Below are 7,757 nucleotides of genomic sequence, written 5' to 3' on the forward strand. Positions count from 1 at the left end.
GAGGCTGGTGATTTGGAGGAGTTGGTGGTTTTACATCGGTGGGAGGGGCTGGAGAGCAAATCTTTTTATTTTTCTGAGACTGGGTTTCTCTGTGTGGCTCAGGCTGGCCTTGAACTCCTGGCCATCTTGCCTAAGCCTCTGGGGTTGGATTATAGGGTGAGCCTCTGGCCGTCTGGCTGGCAGGTGTCATTTTCACTGGGGTGGTGTTAAGACAGGGTCTAGCTTTGCAGTTCAAGCTGGCCTTGAACTCACTATGCAGCCCCTGGGTCTTGTGGCAATCCTGCCTCAGCCTCCCAAGTGCTAGGAACCCAGGTGTGTACCGCCACACTGGACTGGGGCAGCCAGCACTTGGAGCCGGCTGTGATGTCACGCTGGGGGCAGACAGACCACTGGCAATTCCCGAGGCCTCACTGGGTCCTTGTGCCTGGAGTGTGCAGTGGGAGATGCCTGCCCAGCCAGCCCGGGCGCTCCATCCCCTCCTGGGCATTCTGTCCCCTCCTCTCCTATCGCTGTCCCTGTGTCCCCCTCTGCTGCTCTGGGCCTGGCTCTCTGCTGATATCTGGGTGTTGTCAGCTTGAGCCCCCATTTCCCTCCTGAGCGGGAGGAAGGAAGCAGCCTTTGGTGAGGCCTCTTTGATGTGTAGGTGGTTGAGTCACTGCAGGGCTGTCAGGTAAGAGCCCTCTGCTGCCCTTTCCCTGGCCTCCCTTACACAGAAAGGAGCCCAGCACTCGGAAGGCCGAGTTAGGAGGATCTTACTGAATTTTGGGTTTGCCTGGATTACATAGCAAGACCCCGACTCAAAGAAACAAGACCCCGACTCAAAGAAACAAGACCCCGACTCAAAGAAACAAAACAGAACAGAAGAAGTCTTCAGGTTCAACTACAGGACCCAGATGGCTTTGGGGACTCCCCCGCCCCCCCAGCTCCTGGTGACTCTGTCTGAGCCACCTCACCTGGAGTCCTGGGCATGTGTTGTGGTCTGCACGGCCACATTCAGGTGCTGTTGGTGGGGCAGGGCTGGATATGGGTTCTGGGTGGCCCTGGGGGCAGCCTCCAGGGACAGAGCCAGTGACAGGAATAGCTGTGACCCCAGAGGACATGCAGCCAACACCTGTGTCTCCCAGCTGTGGCCACAGAGCAAGGCCAAAAGGGGCGGGGTCTGGGGACTGCAGATCCCAGCATGAGCCAGGCAGGGCATCCTTGTAGTTAACCAGGTGGCCTGTGGCCCATTTCAGAGTGCTGACGAAGCACTCTGGGTAGTAAATGATAGAAACCCAGTTCAAAATTACTTTTTGGGAGGCCGAGGCATGAGAATCTGGATTTGAGGGCCATCTGGGCTGCATGGCAAATCCTTGTCTCAAAAATAAGAAAAAAAGAGATTTGAGATCCACTGAAATCTAGCTGCAGCCTCATCCTGGAGCATGACCTCCAGCTTGAGCAAGAGGCCTGGAAAGAAGTGACTGATGCCTAGCGCACAGCATTGAGCTCTGCAGGAGCCAGGTTCCAAGCCTGCAGGCCACCAGGTGGGAGAGAAGTCACCTGGGCTTCCGAGGATGGAAACACTGAGGTCTTGGCCCTGCAGCCTCTCCCAGGTCAGCTTTGCAGCTGAGTCAATCAGTCTCACAGATTTTGTAGTGTTTGGGAAGGAAATTTCGGGGTTTTTTTTCCTTTTTTTCGGTACCAGGAATCAAACTCAGGACATTGTGCTTGCAAGACAGGCGCTTCTGTCACTGAGCTATATCCTGGTGCCTTCTTTGGTTTTCTAAGGCAGCATTTCCCAGTGACATTCAGGCTGGCCTTGAACTTGGTGTGCAGCCCAGGCTGGCCTTGAGTTCATGAGGATCCTCCTGCCTCAGCCTCCTAATGGGGAGAAAATTGTGTAAGTACTTATGTAATAACTTCTGTAAAGAAAAGTCACTCTGAACTGGTCCCTCACCTGCAGTCTCTGTGGTCCTCAGCCACTGTCACCAGCTCTCTAACCTTACCCATACAGCAGCAAGCTGTGAGCTGTATATTCTCTCCTGTCACTGTTGCCTTCCAGTATGAATTAGCAGAGGGTATATTATGCACACTATGTGGTACTTGGCACTTTTCTTTTAATAATACATCAAGTAGTTCATTCCAGAGCAGTTCTATATCTCTTTGTGTTTCTTTTGAGGGGTGGCAGCTTGAGACAGGATATCGATGTGTATTTCAGGCTGGCCTGGAACTCATTACACAGCCCAAGCCAGCTTCACACTCCTGGTGAGTTTCCTGCCTCAGCCTTCAGAGTGCCAGGATCACAGGCTTCCGTCACTAGGTACGCCCAGCATTGGTCTTTTTTTCCAACTTCTTTTTTCAGTTAAAAAACCTTTGGTCTGTGGTTCTGGAGCCCAGCCACGGCTGTGAGTGCCACGCAGAGCTGCCTGCCAGCCCCTCTGCCGCCTTCTGGAGTAGAGTCAGCCTGGTGATCGAGCCCTGGCATAGTTGTCTTCCACGGGGACCCTGCCAACTTGTGGCGGGTGGCTGCAGGGCCCGTGTCTGGGCCCACGCCGTGTTGTTTGGTCCCCAGCCAATCTGATAGGGAAGCGGCCTCCAGCAGTTCGGCTGCCTTCGTCTTCCGGGGTGGATGGGGCTGGTGGCCATGGTGGCTGGGAACAGCACTGTGTCTGCTTTACCCCGGCCCTGCCTGACCTCTGCACGCCCTGATTTCCTGGAGTGCGAGCTCATCTGCATGAACACAGCATCAGATGCCATTTACGTTGCTGGCTGTCCTCCCGGATGTCGCTTAGCTTTGGCTTCTTTCTTGGCCCAGGGGAAGCTTGGTTGTTCCGTGGTCTTTTCCCTGGCTGCCTCCTGCCCACTTTCCAGGACTCCACGAGGACTTCTGATCTTGATCCACTCCAGACATGATCTGCAGGCCACTTCCCAGGGTGAGGGTCTAAGACACCGAGGACACCAGCTACTGTCAGGGAAGAGCCACAGGCCTTGGGGAGGGTGCTGCGAGCTGGAGTTAGGAGGGTTTTTCCTGTACCACAACACACTTCTCTAGTGCCTGTGGCTGACCAGGGGCCCTTCTAGACATTAAGGGAACAAAAAGAGTCCCCAGGCCCTGCTGTAACGACCACAGCCTCTTAGGGAGGGGCAGACAATAAACAAGTAGATAAATGTACAACTCACTGAAGCTGGTTGGGGTGGTGAATGTCTGTAATCCCAGCACTCAGGAGGCTGAGGCAGGAGGATGGCCGGGAGTTCAAGGCCAGCCTGGGCTACATAGTGAGTGTAAGGCCAGCCTGAACTGCATAGTGGGACCTTGTTTCAACAAACAAACAAACCTAGCAGAAACTGTCTACAGCAGATGCTACAGAGAGGGTTGTTTTTTTTTTTTTTTCATTTTTATCGGTACCGGGGATCAAACTCATGACTGCCTGCTTGCAAGGCAGGTGCTTATGCCGCTGAGCTAAATCCCCAGCCCCACAGACAGGGTTTTGTTTTGTTTTTTCAGCACTGTGGACTGAACCTGGGCCTCAGGTATGCTAGGGAAAGGCTGTATCACTAAGGTCTATCTCTAGCCCTTTAAAAATATTTCAAGTTGCTCTGGCCTGGAACTTATAACCCTCTGCCTTAGCCTCTTCTAGCTGGGATTCCAGGCCGAGCACTGAGCAGAGGACCAACCTGCTCTGGGTGATGTGTACTCGGGGCTGAGAGTGCAGAACTGGGTGAGTGAGGCGGTGGCAGGAGCAGGGAGACCAATAAAAAAGCAGGGCGTGAGGATTCCTGGCCATGTCAGTGCGGAGGAGGCAGAGAGCAGTGGCTGTGCTGGGTGGGTTTAAAATAGAGCCAGGCTGGCTGCAGGTTTGGTGTGGGCTGGTGCAGACCCACGTCTGCTTGTCCATCTGTGATGGTCCTGGCTTCTGCAATGAGGAACGGGGTCATCCTGGCTGCAGGGGACACAGAGGAGCTTGGCACCACCTGAGGCTTTGCTGGAGCCACTGGCAGCAGGAGGTGGGGTGGCAGCCACCAGTCTCATCACCCAGTCACGGTCATGGGGACCCAAGGTGTGCTAGAGGGTAGACATGGAGAGAGGGAAGGGCAGGTTGAATATGGCATCCAGCCTGCATCACTGCCACAGAGGATCTGACCCTGTGTGGTGGTGCACACCTATCATTCCAGCCCTTGGAGGCTGTGGCAAGGAGGATCACAAGGTTGAGCCAGCCTGGGCACCTTAGCAACTTGGTGAGGCCCTGTCTCCAAATAAAAATAAAATATAGGATATAGTGGGTGCAGCTCAGCACAAAGGGTCTGGGTTCAGTCTGCTGGGTTAGGGATAGGGTTAGGGTTAGGGCACTACCCCAAGCCTAGGACAGAGAGCTAGGCAGGGTGACGGCAGTGCAGCTGAGAGCGCAGCGCTCTTGTGTTGCTTCTGCCTGGCTGAAGGCAGCTTTCCTTGCTGTGTGCTTCATGGTCTCACCTGGCACAGCTCAGCATGGGCTCTCCTTTGCTGAGACTGCATCTTGCTGCATAGTCCAGGCTGGCCTTGAACTCAGAGATCCCCCTGCTTCAGCCTCCTGAGTGCTGAGTGCACACCACACCCAGTTTCTCCATTCTTGTTGGTGCAAAGGCTGGTTCCCACAGGGCTCGGATGGCCAGGCACCAAGGAGGAGTGCAGGGAGCCCCAGAGGTGCCCGTCCCCCGGGCCCTGTCCCCCGGGCTGATCTGTGCCGCTGCCGCCTGGCCCCTAGTTGCTATTTCGGGACCCTCCCTCCCGTGGGGCTGACATTTCCCAGCAGGTTCCGGGCCCAGTGCACTGTTTTAGCTGTCGTGGGTGAGCTGCTCGAGGACAGCAGATGGCTGGAATGACAAATAGGATGGGCACAGCTGAGCCCGCTTCCTCCCGGGCTGGAACCGTCGGCTGCTTGTGTCTCCGGCATGGTCTGGGTGTGCGCGTGGGGACAGCGGCCCATGGCTTCTGCCTCCGGGGCACATCCCGGTGTCCAGCTGACCGACAGAGTGACATGCTGGCCTGGGCTCTGTGAGAGGCCCAGGAATGGGGCTGAGGCCGTGAGGCTGAGGGGCTGGGAAAGAGGCCACAAGGTGCAGTTGGGTGAGTGGGCACCACAGGGTGACCATGGAGCACTGCCCGGCCTGCGCCTGAAGGGCTGTTTCCCCAATCTCGGCTGGTTAAAAGTTGTCCAAGCCTGGCATGGTGGTACACACCTGTGAGCCTAACCTGAGAGAAGCTGAGACAGAACGATCTCAAATTTGAGGCCAGCCTGGACTACACTGAGTTCAGAGGTCAGTCTGAACTTCATAGCTAGACTTTGTCTCAAAAAACCTCCCAATCCCTCCACCCCACACACACGAAAAAGAAAACTAAACGCACCTGTGCAAAGGGCTGAGACCCCGGCACACAAGACCTTCACATGCCTCAGTGGGGCTCTGTCCCAGTGTTCCCTCTCCACTGCACAGTAGTCAAGGCAAGATTTTGGGGTGCAGAGGGGTGCAGGCTGGTGGGATGCTCCACCGCTTTTCTGTGGAGGGTGAGGGAGTCAGTCTGGCTTCCCAATTGCCAGTGAAGCTTGCAAATCTTGGAGATGCCAGCTGGCTGCAGGAACAGGGCTGCTGGATGCAGGAAGGATGTGGGGCGAGCCCCCAGTGTGGGGGGCAGGAGGCGCTGTTCGGACGTGCAGGACTACAGTGGGAGGTGACCTGGCGCTGGGATGACAGGCGTGCGTCTCGCGTCCAGCCTCTCTCGAGATCAGCAACGCAGATGCAGACGCGTGTGCAGGCTCCAGGGCTCTGCACAGCCCACAGCGCGTCCTCTGTCGCTGTGGACAGGGCCCGCCCGGGCCGGTAGGAGGGCGTGCACCGGGCGTTCCGGCTCAGCCCGCGCTGCAGTGCGCTTTTACCGCCACCAGGCGGCAGCCCATCCCGGAGCAGAACGCAGCTCCAGGGGCTCCCAGTGGCTCCCAGGCTGGGCTCTCTGCGGTCACCACGGTCACCACGAGGCAGCGGTGTGGTGGGCATGCGGTGGGAAGGTGAGTTACAAGTCATCATCGGCCAGGAGAGGGGAATCTGGCTATCACGTTCATGCTGGGACCCAGTGCCGTGTCTGGTCATTTTTTTTCTAAGAAGTCTCAATAAATAAATACCTAGCTCTCCCCAGGTAGCCAGGCTGGCCTCAAATGTGGTGACACTCCTGCCTCAGCCTCCGTGCTGGGGTGACGTGTGCGCCCCCAGCCCGGCTTCAGTTCTGGCCATGACTGAGGTCAGTGTATGACAGAGTGGCAGGTGCTGACCCCAGCTCTTACTGTATTTGGTCCTTCAGCCCTAAGTGCCTCTGTCTCGCGCAGTGTGAGAATGCAGGACAGAGGCCAGGCCAGGTGAGCCGCCAGGGTCCCCACCCACACCTGTGTCCTATTCGGTTCTGCCCCCTGGCACCAGTAGAGACGCAGGACAGGCATCCACCACAGCATGACCCACAGCATCAAAGCATGCTGGACCTGATGTTCCACCAGGGGATAGGGAAAGGCAGGGAGCAAGCCTGACACCCAGCCATTCCAGAGGCTGAGGCAGGAGGATCTTGGCCCTCACCCTTGGGAACTCAATGACAGATTGTCTCAAAATAAACTTACTATTTAATTTTTCAAATCCATTTTATTTCAAGGAAAAGAAGAAAAAATACAACAGACCGGGGATATAGCTCATTGGCAAAAAGCACTTGCCTGGTAAGTACAAGGTTGAGTTCGATCCTTGGTATCAGAAAAAACAAAACAACTAAAAATTTCAAACCACATCAATCAAAGGCAACAACAGTGCATATATTGCACATTGTCATCCCCAAAAAATTCACTCACAGCACAGACATTTGCTTACAATTGTCCGACCAATATCAGCACAACTCCTCTTCAGTGAACTCGGAAATCAGTGGTATGACTATCTTATTTTTTTCAAATATATTTTATTCAAAGATAAAAGAAAAAAACAATAAAATTTCAAAGCATATCAGTCAGGGTGCAACAGTGGTACATACACTGTACACTGTCATCCCCAAATCATTCATCCAGGGCAAAAGACATCTGCATCCAATTGTCTGAACAACAGTGGCACACATGCTTTTCTTCAGTGAACTCAGAAAAATCGGTAATGTATCTTAACTTTTTTATATACATAGACATGTTGTTACTTTCAGCTTCTCATACTGAGACAATGTTTACATAGTTTGCTAATGAGTATGATCTCAAGGTGCATCCATTTACCTGTAAATCCCATTTATCATTCTTTATGGCTATGTAACATTCCATTACATAAAATATTACAACTTGGGGCTGAGGATTTAGCTCAGCGGCATAAGTGTCTGCCTTGCAAGCAGGCAGTCGTGAGTTCGATCCCAGGTACGAATGAAAAGGAAAAAGACAAAAGAAAAAAAAGTATTACAACTTTTTATCCATTCCTCAGTCAGTGGGCATTTTCAAGATCCAGCTATTACAAATTCTGCTGCTATAAACATATGTGCACATATATTACTGTGGTATGATGTTTTTTTTCTAGGAAGATACCCAGAAGGGGAATAGCTGGGTTAAATGGGACCTCCAAACCTAGTTTGTTGAGGAACCTCCACACTGATTTCCACAGTGATTGTACAGTCTGTATTTCCACCAGCAGTGAAAAAGGGTTCCTTTTTCCCCACAGCGCCTTCAGCACTTGTTACTGATTTCTTGATAGTTGCCATTCTTTCTGGGGTGAGAGAAAATCTCAGTGTTCTCTTGAATGGCCGG

The sequence above is a fragment of the Cavia porcellus genome, unplaced genomic scaffold, assembly GCF_034190915.1.
Source record: "Cavia porcellus strain 051 isolate PalLab524CR breed Dunkin Hartley unplaced genomic scaffold, mCavPor4.1 scaffold_5, whole genome shotgun sequence".
In the NCBI taxonomy this organism is placed as follows: Eukaryota; Metazoa; Chordata; class Mammalia; order Rodentia; family Caviidae; genus Cavia; species Cavia porcellus.